The following is a 12,215-nucleotide window of genomic DNA, read 5'->3' as shown; positions in this document are numbered from 1 at the left end:
GAGAGAGAGGGAATTGCGAGTCATACTGGTCTGAGAAATGTCATCTATTCTCTTTCTGAAAGGCTGAATGGAATCCAGTAATGATGAAATTTTATAAGGATTTGGGAGGAAACCAAATAGTTGAATATTAACAATAACACATAATTTGCCAACACAACCAAATCAGCACCAACATCTTTGAAATGTGACTATTGAAATTAGTAAAATGTTACACTGCATCAAAATATATCAGATATCTGATGAGAGTGCTTTTTGGGAACAGTTTCTTCTTTCTTACTCAGGGACTTTAAAGAAATTAAAATACGTACCTTCACTAAGTGCTTTGGAAAATATATTTATTGCAGAAATGCCCACAACAATCAACTGTATCTGCCAGTATGGTAATGTGAAATATACAAAAGATAACTACTGTTTTTACTTCAAAATTCATATCATGAAAAATACAGCAAAAGTACAGAATGGTGAGCTCATTATGTATCTACTCTATATAATAACTAGGAATTGATGACTTCAAAATATTCATTCTTACGATGTTTAATTTTGGTTGCCAACTGACAGGCATGGTGCTAGGTGTTATATGAACACTGAATAAAACAAAAAAGGTCCTCTTCAAAGGAAAAACCTTGATCTAGGAAGTACTCAATATATCCTTACAAATTTAAATATGGCTTTTGAAACCAAACAATTTTTTTTCCAAATAGGTAACTTTCTAAGCAAGTGTCTAGGCATACATGTATATAGCAAGTCAAAATTTCAGACCATTGATACTCAGAAATGCAAAATTGCTAACTATTTCAGTTGATGCTATTTCATCAATTGTACTTTTTGTGTATTTTTCCTAAAGCTCTCACATGCCATTTTTTTAAACAATGAAGTAAACATTATGTCTATTCTTGCAAACCTAGCCATAGTAAAATATGAAACAAGTTCAAAATTTTTAATCTCGACAAAGACAATTGAAACCAAGCATATCATACATCTGAAACCCATATCCATCAGTGAGTTAGCAAATCTGGGGAAAAGCAACTGTGATTGACTATGAGGCTGCTGTAATTAATCTTCATCATCTCGTTGAAAAGGTACTACCTGAATTTCTTTGGCTTTCCTTTCTGCTAATGCTGTACATTTTGCAGCAATTATTCTTCATGACATTAAATCGAATGGTCCACCTAAAACAAATCAAGTATGGTAAATAGTTATATCTGTTACAAAAATAATTTACATCAAACAAGTACAGCGATGTGCACTATGGTCAATCATGACATTTTAATACTTTGTTTTCTTTTAAAAATCTACTATACTGTCACATAACTACAATGTTTAAGCTTTGGCAATACATAGCTGAGTTTCTAAGTATATGTTTTTTTAAAATACCACTTGTTTGGTCTTTACTGGCAAAGTTGACGGGGGAGAGAGGGAGTCTCAAGTCATGATAGTCTGAAAAAATGTCATCTATTCTCTATTTCTTTGTGTGTATGCATGTGTGTATGCACTCTTATTACCTCTTTACTGTTTAAGAATCTATGGACAGAAAATGTGACTCCAATTAATTTTCATACCACTGTCCTTCCCATTTCCTTATTTCTTTGTTGCCTTTCTCTCAGATCACTGGTGAATCCTTCCAACCCAGAGGTTCACTCTTCACTTCAAAAATTTCACCATCAGCTCAAAGCAAATATTTAACTTCTCTAGTCCCAACACAGAAGGTGATGGTGGAAGACTGAAGTCCATCATCAACTATCACAGTGGTCAGCATTCAAAGAACTCTGAATACAAGCCTCAGACTCAGTGACTGTCTAGGCTTTCTCTACAGCCTTTCAGGAGTTCCTATTACTCACATTTGAAAAGGCTTAGCCATTCATCACTATCAGTCCCACATTGCCATTAGTTCTCATCCTTGCCTCTATCTCCTAATGTTTATTTTGATTTTGCACAAAATTATATAGCCTGTTTGTCTTAAAAGCCAAGCTATCATATGTATCAAACTTTTTTTTAACCCCACATACAGCGGAAAGTCCAAGAGATGTAAAGAGAAAAATGATCCATTATCTCATAATTTTACCAGTAACATCCATTAGCACACCACCAACTTCAGTAACAATAATGGCAGCTCCTGCAATATCCCAGCAGTGAATTCCCATTTCATAAAATGCTTCTGCTCCTCCACTTGCCACAATGCACATTAGTAGCTGCTGTTCCAACACTCCAGATCCTAAAAAATAATATTCAAAAATGGCAGATAGAAAATATAACCTTTCAAATAAGGTATTCCTCCTAACTTCAGTTTGAATGTTGATTGAGATAAGTTGAACCAATCTAGAGAATAAATGTAAAAAAAGATGGTATTTAATTTTAAAATAAAAATACATAAAATCCAGTTATCGTGATGTACTATATAAATCCAAAAACGAATACTCACAAAGCAATAACTTAATAAGATAAACATGAAAACAATAATTTTGCAGAAAAAAGCCCTAAAAATAATGCCATAATTCTACTATAACAGTATGCAAATATATTCATATTCATATTTTTCTAAACCCAAGGTAACTATAGCTTATTTTACACAGATACACGCACACACACACACACACACACAATGCACAATAATCTCTAGGGAGCATAAAGTATCATGATATTGATCATTTCCTATTGGATGTGCATCATATCTAGACCCACAGGGATTGCAACCTACCTGGGTTCTGCATAAACCTAGGCCTCTCTTGAACGATTACTACAGGTTTTTCCTCTCATAGCACCTCTTCCTTGAAAATACAGCAAGGTAAGATGAATATGTAAGATATAAGTAAGAATAAGTAAGATACTACTTGACAGCAATTACAGTAATAACTTATTCAGTAAAGAATCATCAATAAATTTTAAAATTAATGGGTAAAATTTTCATATTTTCAGTATCAAAGTATCTCTCCACAAGATATATAATAAGTACGGTGAGAAAAAAATAGCATTTTTACAATGGTCTACCATTACCAAGTAATCAAAGTTAATATCACCCATAATAGGACAGAAAGATACCATGTGCCTCCTGATATGATGCACTGAGAAGGACAGAACATTACTTCTGTAACATTCCTGCCAAAAAAGCATAATCCAAATACAATCACAAAGAAACTAGAACTAGATGTACCATATGACCCAGCCATCCTACTACTGGGTATATACCCAAAGGATTATAAATCATGCTGCTATAAAGACACATGCACACGTATGTTTATTGCAGCACTATTCACAATAGCAAAGACTTGGAATCAACCCAAATGTCCATCTGTGACAGACTGGATTAAGAAAATGTGGCACATATACACCATGGAATACTATGCAGCCATAAAAAAGGATGAGTTTGCATCCTTTGTAGGGACATGGATGCAGCTGGAAACCATCATTCTTAGCAAACTATCACAAGAACAGAAAACCAAACACTGCATGTTCTCACTCATAGGTGGGAACTGAACAATGAGATCACTTGGACTCGGGAAGGGGAACATCACACACCAGGGCCTATCATGGGGAGGGGGGAGGGGGGAGGGATTGCATTGGGAGTTATACCTGATATAAATGACGAATTGATGGGTGCTGACGAGTTGATGGGTGCAGCACACCAACATGGCACAAGTATACATATGTAACAAACCTGCACGTTATGCACATGTACCCTAGAACTTAAAGTATAATAATAATAATAAAAAAAGAAAAAATAAGCCATGAAAAAAAAAAAAGAAACTAGACAAATTCAAATCAAAAGCTAGACTACAAAATAATTGGCCTATACTTTTGAAAAATGTCAAGGTCATAAAAGATAAGGACCAAGCAAGTTCTAAATTAAAGGAAACTGATGCAAAATGAGAACTAAATGCAATGTATGAGTCTGGATTGGACCTTGCGTTAAAATTTTTTTCAAAATTTGAATGAAGTCTTTATATTTGTTTATGTATCAATGTTAATTTCCTGACTTTTATAATTGTACTGTGGCTGTATGAGACAATGTTCCTTTTTATTAAAGAAATACACACTGAAATGTGTTTTTAGAAGAAAAAGGTCATTATGTCTGCAAGTTAATTGCAAATGGTTTTTAGTCAAATTCCTTTTGTGACTGTTTAAAGCTCTGGAAATAAAGCAGTGGGTTCTATTTACCAAGATCTTTCCAAGTTTATTTTTTTTTAAAAGTAATGATAAATTGATTACAAATGTGGTATTTATTTTGTATCTATAAAAAATATTGCACCTAAGTACATCCTTCATCTCAAAGCAATTTTTTAAAAAAAGGATTAGAATGACATAATATCTTTGATTTGGAATGTTTTTCTGCCTATGTTTTTGCTGCACATCAAATTTAAGAAAGAACTAGTGGGTACAATAAATTTCCAAGATGTTTGTTTCCCAAATGAATGAAATCAAACTAGCTTTCGCGGCATTTTTTTCAGTTATAAAGAAAGATGTCTTTCTCCCCTTTTCATATGAGATATGTGATAGTTGATATCTCATATTATAGAAAGCAAAGACCAAGATCTTTTATAAGTAATCCCTTAGTATTCTATTCAGAGAGAATCCTAGGTTAGCAGAACAACAATGATAGCAACTAGTGGTGCTGCCATCACTTCTAATGAACGTCATGGGATCTCAGGCAAGGAGTCTTGTAGTCAGCTAGAGCATACTTTTTGTGAGCAAATATTACCAAAGAGATTACTTATACTACAAGGTGATTAAGGCTATGGTATAGATTCTACACTGTGCCTTCTGAATCCTATCTTAGTCTGATTCTCCTATACAGCTAACAAGGTATATCATAAAAAACACTGGGGTCACAAAGAGTTGAGTTTATTCCATCCTCAGCTGCCTAAAAATCATGCCCTAATCTGGGCCAGGCATAGTGGCTTATATCTGCAATCCCAGCACTTTGGGAGGCCAAGGAGGGTTGATCACCTGAGGTCAGGAGTTTGAGACCAGTCTGGCCAACATAGTGAAACCTTGTCTCTACTAAAAATACAAAATTAGCCCGGTGTGGTGGCACATGCCTGTAATCCCAGCTACTTGGGAGGCTGAGGCTGGAGAATTGCTTGAACCCAGGAGGTGGAGGTTGCAGTGAGCCGAGATCACTCCACTGCACTCCAGCCTGAGCAACAAGAGTGAAACTCCATCACAAAAACCAAAAAAAACTAATTTGGACCAAGTTTCTTCTTTGAGTTTTAGCTTTCTTGTCATCAAATAGGGATACCAATTTACCTTAGATCACTGTTACAATAACTACAAACAATATTTGTAAAACACCAAAAGAGTGACTGGTATATAAAAGATCCACAATAAAAAGTAGCTATGTTTATGATAAAATTATTCTCAAACAATGATGCCAGAAAATATATACCAGGTACATTTCATCTAATTACATTTTGAAAAATTAAAGGAAATTGAGCCACAGTAATTGTTGTCTCAAAAATGTTTGCCCCTAGTTAGGAACCTATTAGACTGTTTCTGCTTGTTTAAAGCATTCATTCAGATTATGACATCCTTTAGTTTCATTGTTTTGTATAAGTAACTCTGAAGTCACGTTGCTAAACTAAAGAAGCAGCTGAATACAAAAGATCTTAAATCAATGTCAGAACTTCTCCTTGGTAATATTTCCCTGGTTATATTTCTGAAAAAAATCTTGAAGTAAAAATTAGTTTTTACTTTATCCAACAGCAAAATTAAAGGTTAAAGTTGTAAACCTTTTGCAGCTTTTTTATGACTAACATAACCATTTTATAGCCTGTGGTTACAGTCCTTGCTTCAGGACAGCACAGTGTAGCAGCAAGTTTATTGCCCTTCTCTCAAGGGCATCATTCTGGGAGGTTCTGTAGCTATTTGACAGAAGATCTCTTTTACTTTACTTATTACTATGTAGAACAAAAATGTATAGTAACAAATTAGTTTGTACGTGGCCAAACTATATTTTTAAGGTCTCGACTCCTAAGAGAAGTCCAATATTGGAGAAAGAGAAATGATCTGGGAGCCAGGATTCTAGTCATATTTCCACTCAGCTCTTTGATCTAAGGCAACCACATCACCTATCTGAACCTCAGTTGACTCACCTACAAAATAAGGCTGGATTATTAGATGATCTTTGATCAGGTCTAAGACTCTTATAACTCAGTGATGATATTTTCAAAAGGAAAAAAGGTAGAAACAGTAGGCAGTAAAATATGTTATTCAAAACTTACAGATTTTGTTGAATAACAACAAAATTGATGATTTTTAATGCAAACAACTATAATAAAGGCCAGCAATTATATTTAATATAGCATAACTATATTAAAGTTAAAGACCTCAAAACTTTAGCTTTTCTTGAAAATGTAAACATAAGGATAGATGTTTGCTTTTAATTTCTTCATTTATGAAAATGATTACAGAAGGACTCTGAGTTTAGAGAGGAATAGTGGCCTGCTGATTTTGAAACTCCCCATTACCCACCTGAAAAATAAAATGAAATAAAATCAACAAGGAGGACAAATAAAACCCATAAGACCTATTCCTTCAGCATTTCTAGGAATCAGAAAATTCAAATCTCAAACTACCTGTAAGCAGAAGAAAGAGCAAACAAACAAATTAATTCTAATGGAGCATTCCTAGCCTGTGGACACACAGAGTGGAGGAGAAGAGGCAGAAAAGACTTTGTGAGGGAGAGCAGGGAGGAGCTGAGGACCCACAGGGAACACAGAAAAAAACCACCCTCAGAAAAGAGTATAAGTGAGACAATAAATACAAAAACACTGAGCACAGATCAGAACTTGGTAGTTCACAGTCCAGCTACCTCGGGGAAACTGTGATTCTGGAGGAGAATCAGATCAGACAGAAGAGGTGGTACCTCTTGGAGACCAAGAAGTCAAGGAAAAGTTGGAACTAAGAGTGAAAAATTAAGGATCCTGCAGAAATCAATGATAAGCAAGACAAGCCAACCCTGCCTACCACAACCACTCAACAGATATTATAAAGGAAACTGCACAGAAGGGCAGAACTGACAAAATACAGAGCTCTGAACCAAGGAGCCCCAATAACCAAATGAATCAAAATAGAAAAAAGTAGAACACATCCACACAAACCTACTGCAGAACATCAGACACTGCTAATAAAAATGGGTGACTTTTTGTTCTGAAGTCTCTCAAAAAAAACCAACATTGTGAACAGTGAGAACACATGGACACAGGGAGGGGAATCTCACACACTGGGGCCTGTCGGGGACTGGGGAGTAAGGGGAGGGACAGCATTAGAATTATGGTACCAATCCCATTTCTATAAATAAATGCTTCATTTCTAAAGGAAAATATATTATTTTAAGATGTTAAATGATCTAGAACTTTAGGTGGAAAATGAAAAGAGCTTACCCATGGATAGGAATGCAAAAAAGCTTTTCCATATTGGAAGTAATAATTCTTACAATTTCTGATGTTCTGCAATAGCCCAGCTCGGTCACCAAGAGTGACTTGGTAATATCTAAAAAGGAAATGTTTTAAATAATCACTAGATTTTAATAATTGGAATTCTTAAAAAATGACACTTTTATTCAGAAGAAAATATAACATTTTTATCTCTCTTCCTAGTTTTATCAAGTTAATTTCTAAGCTTTTACATATTAAACCTATAAAGTTATTATTTCCAAGTCAGCTTTTTATAAGCATCAAAAAGAATTCAGCTGCTTAGACCATTCCCCAAAAGGTACAGAATATAACAAATTTGCCTGCAGGCATGATATGTGTAGTGAGAAACAAGCAAATATCTTAAGCACAAAAAAGTAGAAGTTACAAACTAAATTCAATAGGGAATTTATATACAGATTTGAAAGAAAACAGAAGTTGAAATTACATGGTAGCTCTTCTTCAACTTCCGTTTACAAAGCTGGCAAATTATCCAAGGCTTTACATTTTCCTCTGAAACATCCTGACTGAAACTCAGGACACACTTGACACCCCACACTTCACCACCTCCCATCCAACAAGATGTATGGTCACCAGGTGTGTTTGTCCTGAGCATTTTTGTAACTGTTGTACTACTTTTCAAAATTAAGTTCCAGAGTACATGTGTGGGATGTGAAGGTTTTTTACATAGGTAAACATGTGCCGTGGTGGTTTGCTGCACCTATCAACCCATCACCTAGGTATTAAGCCCAGCATGCATTAGCTACTTTTCTTGGTGCTCTCCCACCCCCCAAGTCAGCCCCCACCCCCAGACAGGCCCCAGTGTGTATCTCCCTCCCTGTGTCCATGCATTCTCATTGTTCAGCTCCCATGTGTAAGTGAAAATATGAAATGTTTGGTTTTCTGTTCCTGCGTTAGTTTGCTGAGGATAATGGCTTCCAACCCCAACGATGTCCCTGCAAAGGGCATGATCTTATTCCTTTTTATGGTTGCATAGTATTCCATAGTGTATATGTACCACATTTTCTTTATCCAGTCTATCACTGATGGCCATTTGGGTTGATTCCATGTCTCTGCTATTGTGAATAGTGTCGCAGTGAACATACGTGTGCATGTATCTTTGTAACGGAATAATTTATATTCCTTTGTGTCTATATCCAGTGATGGGATTGCTGGGTCAATGGTATTTCTGGTTCTAGATCTTTGAGGAATCGCCACACTGTCTTCCACAATGGTTGAACTAATTTATATTCCCACAAACAATGTAAAAGTGTTCCTATTTCTCCACAACCTAGACAGCACCTGTTAATTTGACTTTTTAATAATTGCCATTCTGACTGGTGTAAGATGGTATCTCGTTGTGGTTTTGATTTGCATTCTTTAATGATTAGTGATGTTGAGATTGCTTTCACATGTTTTTTGGCGTCATGAATGTCTTCTTTTGAGAAGTGTCTATTCATGTCCTTTGCCCACTTTTTCACGGGGCTGTGTTTTTTCTTGTAAATTTAAGTTCCTTGAAGATGCTGAATATTAGACCTTTGTCAATGGATAGATTGCAAATGTTTCTCTCATTCTTTAGGTTGCCTGTTCTCTCTGATGATGGTTTCTTTTGCTGTGCAGCAGCTCTTTAGTTTAATTAGAGTCCATTTGTCAATTTTTGCTTTTGGTGCAATTGATTTTGGTGATTATGTCATGAAATCTTTGCCTGTGCCTATGTCCTGAGTAGTATCGCCTAGCTTTTCTTCTAGGTTTTTTATAGTTTTGGGTTTAACCCATCTGGAGTTAATTTTTGTATCAGGTGTAAGGGGTCCAGTTTCAATTTTCTGCATATGGCTAGCCAGTTCTCCCAGCACCTTTTACTAAATAGGAAATCCTTTCCCCATTGCTTGTTTTTGACAGATTTGTATGTATGTATATATATGTATTTTGTTATAATAGATAAGGTAAATCACAGGATAATTTTGGGATAATTTTGTTCTTTATTAAAATAAAAAAGCCTATATGGTTAGGAATTAGTGAAGTGGGGATGACAAATAAATGTACATTTCAGACTTTCATCACCAATGAAAAAAATAAAGCATTTTTATAGACTTAAAACCGTCATTTTAAGGAGTTTTAGATTTTGCAGAAGGATTCAAAATGTAAAATATCTCTACAATAATACAATGTGAATAGAAATTAGTCATGCACTGAGTGCATTTTAGTGAGCTACCATCATTTAAATATCAGAGAAGTAGGTCCGGGCGCCGTGGCTCATGCCTGTGAACCCAACACTTTGGGAGGCCAGGGTGGGCAGATCACAAGGTCAGGAGATCGAGACCATCCTGGCTAACATAGTGAAACCCCATCTCTACTAAATATACAAAAAATTAGCCGGGCATGGTGGCACGCGCCTGTAGTCCCAGCTACTCGGGTGGCTGAGCAGGAGAGTCGCTTGAACTCTGGAGGCGGAGCTTGCAGTGAGCCCAGATCATTCCACTGCACTCTAGCCTGGGCTTCAGAGCAAGACTGTCTCCAAAATAAATAAATAAATAAATAAATCAGAAAAGTAATTTCTTAGTTCAAATTAGTGAAACCTTTAAGAGGATGTCTTTAAAGATCATTATTTGAGAACAGTGCTTTTTCAGACATATTCTGATATTCAAATTCACTTTATAACAGACTTATAGATTAACCTTTTAATTACATCTTTGTTAAAAAGCTGTCAGAATTCCATTTCTTCAGGAGATATTTTCACCAGTGTGTTGTTTGATTCCACAGGTTAAACTTTTGCTTTCTTCATTATTATTAAGAACTTCTCACATATTAGAGAGATTGCCATTCATTGCTTTTTTTTTTTTTTGTCTTTTTGAAGAGACACAAGCAGACTTGCTAGACTAAAGCTGACACCTTTAAAAGCATGCAACAAGAATATCTCCACGATTATTGTAAAGCCACTCAAAAGTACCAATGACATCATCAATGGGCATATCTTGCCACTCCTTAAAAACAACAGCTGAACAAGTTTAAAAACTGATGTTGTAAAGAATATGTAATATATTGGAGTCACGATGGAAGTGTTAAACATATCCAGGGCCCAATTTAGGTAATTAATCTATGTGTTCACACAGACAGTGAGGCTTAGCAGCAGAAGACAAGCCAGGGGATGTGGCAGGCAGGCTTTCCAGCAAACAGCTCTCTGATAGCACTGCCTAGGCTCTTAACCTAGGAGACTGAAAATGTGCCAATTACGGAGCAGATTGTTACATACACAAGATCGTTGTCCATGGTGGGGACCCACCAGGAAGATTCTTATCATGGCCATAATGACCACAAGAGTTGCAAAGACCACAAAACCTGGATCACCCACCTTGTGAGGTATTTTATTTAGTTTCAATATCCTCTTCTTTTGGAGGATGAGTGATCATAACTGTAGATCCTCAAATACTTAGCAAACATCCAAATTTCCCATAAGGATTAAATCTTTCATTTAGAAAGAATGAAGAAAGAATGGCACTTACTAGGACGCTGAGAGCTCCTAGTGGAGTCACCAGCGTGGCCAGTGCAAACCCATATGCCTCTAAGTTGGCCACCTCGCCAGCTTCTGTTGGCAGCAGTCTGGCCTACCACAACCATTCTTTAGGATATGCGTGGCCACCTTGACCTGCTGTCATAGAATCTTTTCTGGCAAGTCGTAGAAAGCCTTTTTTTCCCCACCCCAAATGAAACTTCCTCCAGTGAAAATGCTGGAGCTCATAGCTAATCCCAGACCAATATAAAAGTCATATTTTCCACACTAAAACCCTCATTTAACAAAATGTTCCTGTGAATCACATTGATCACAGAACAGAGAAACTGCCAGTACTGAAGGCAGAACGATGCAATTTTCAAATAGTTTGAAAATAGGATATCAGTGTGAATATCATTAAAGGAATGAGTTGCTTCGCCATCTCAGACCTGGTCTCGCTCTGCTCTCACTCTGTCTAACTGAAGGACAATAACAGCTAGGAGAGTGCATAAGTTTAATTTGGTCTCTTATGAAAAAAAGAAAAGCTGGAGGAGGTGAGATACGATTTACTCTTTCTCATAAATACTACCCTTTATTCCCATTTCAAGTTTTAAACCCTAGCAGAGTACCTCCAGCCTGAAAGGAAGGAGTGGCGACCTCACCCCAGTCTTCAGGCCAGCCTTCCAGCTTCCCTTCTGCAATCTGGCCCTGGGTACCATGGCTCACACCCGCACACCCGCACAGAGACCGCCCCATCCTGCACAGGCCATCCCAGTAGGAGGTGCGAGCATTCCTGGCGGCGTCCTTGTGTAGCTTCCTCCATGCAGGAGTACCAAGGAGAATCTGCCCCAGGACCTCCGGCCCCACCTCCTTCAGTTCTAAGATACATATTTTTTCACGTTAACATCTCAAAAACTAGGCTACCTCATTCAATCTTTGGGGCCTTAGAATTCAATTAAAAGAAAATGACCTAAAAATCTGCTCTTAAATTAAGTGATTGAGGAGAAAAATTAAAGTCTAGGAAGATTCTGAACTCAAATTCCTTTGCAAATATCTTTAAGTTCTTGCTGCACTTAAAAGAATCTCGAAGTGCAATCTGTGAAAAATGTTGGATGTAGTTTATGGAAGAAAGGTAACTCAAAACTTCAATCGGTTGTCAGAAAGAAGGAAAAAAACCACTTTTTATCTGTGGAATGTCAGCCCCTTTAAATTATAAGGCCCAGAGAGGCATTTAAAGTATACCAGCAGTCAGTCTCACTCCCCATTGAGCTAAATAATTGCCTCTTGAAGCCACTTGCTATGCAGGTGTTATGCCCAGACCG

At 36.6% G+C, this 12,215-nt stretch overlaps 2 pseudogenes; both read right to left on the bottom strand.

Annotated features, from left to right (window-relative positions):
- Positions 1 to 1,053: 1,053 nt before the first annotated feature.
- LOC105508279 overlaps positions 1,054 to 12,215 on the bottom strand; it is a 37,189-nt pseudogene continuing 26,027 nt past the window's right edge.
- On the bottom strand, positions 10,100 to 11,716 carry LOC105508326 (annotated as a pseudogene).

The sequence above is a fragment of the Colobus angolensis genome, unplaced genomic scaffold (genome assembly GCF_000951035.1).
Source record: "Colobus angolensis palliatus isolate OR3802 unplaced genomic scaffold, Cang.pa_1.0 Scaffold16, whole genome shotgun sequence".
In the NCBI taxonomy this organism is placed as follows: Eukaryota; Metazoa; Chordata; class Mammalia; order Primates; family Cercopithecidae; genus Colobus; species Colobus angolensis.
This window is presented reverse-complemented; position numbering and strand designations above follow the sequence as displayed.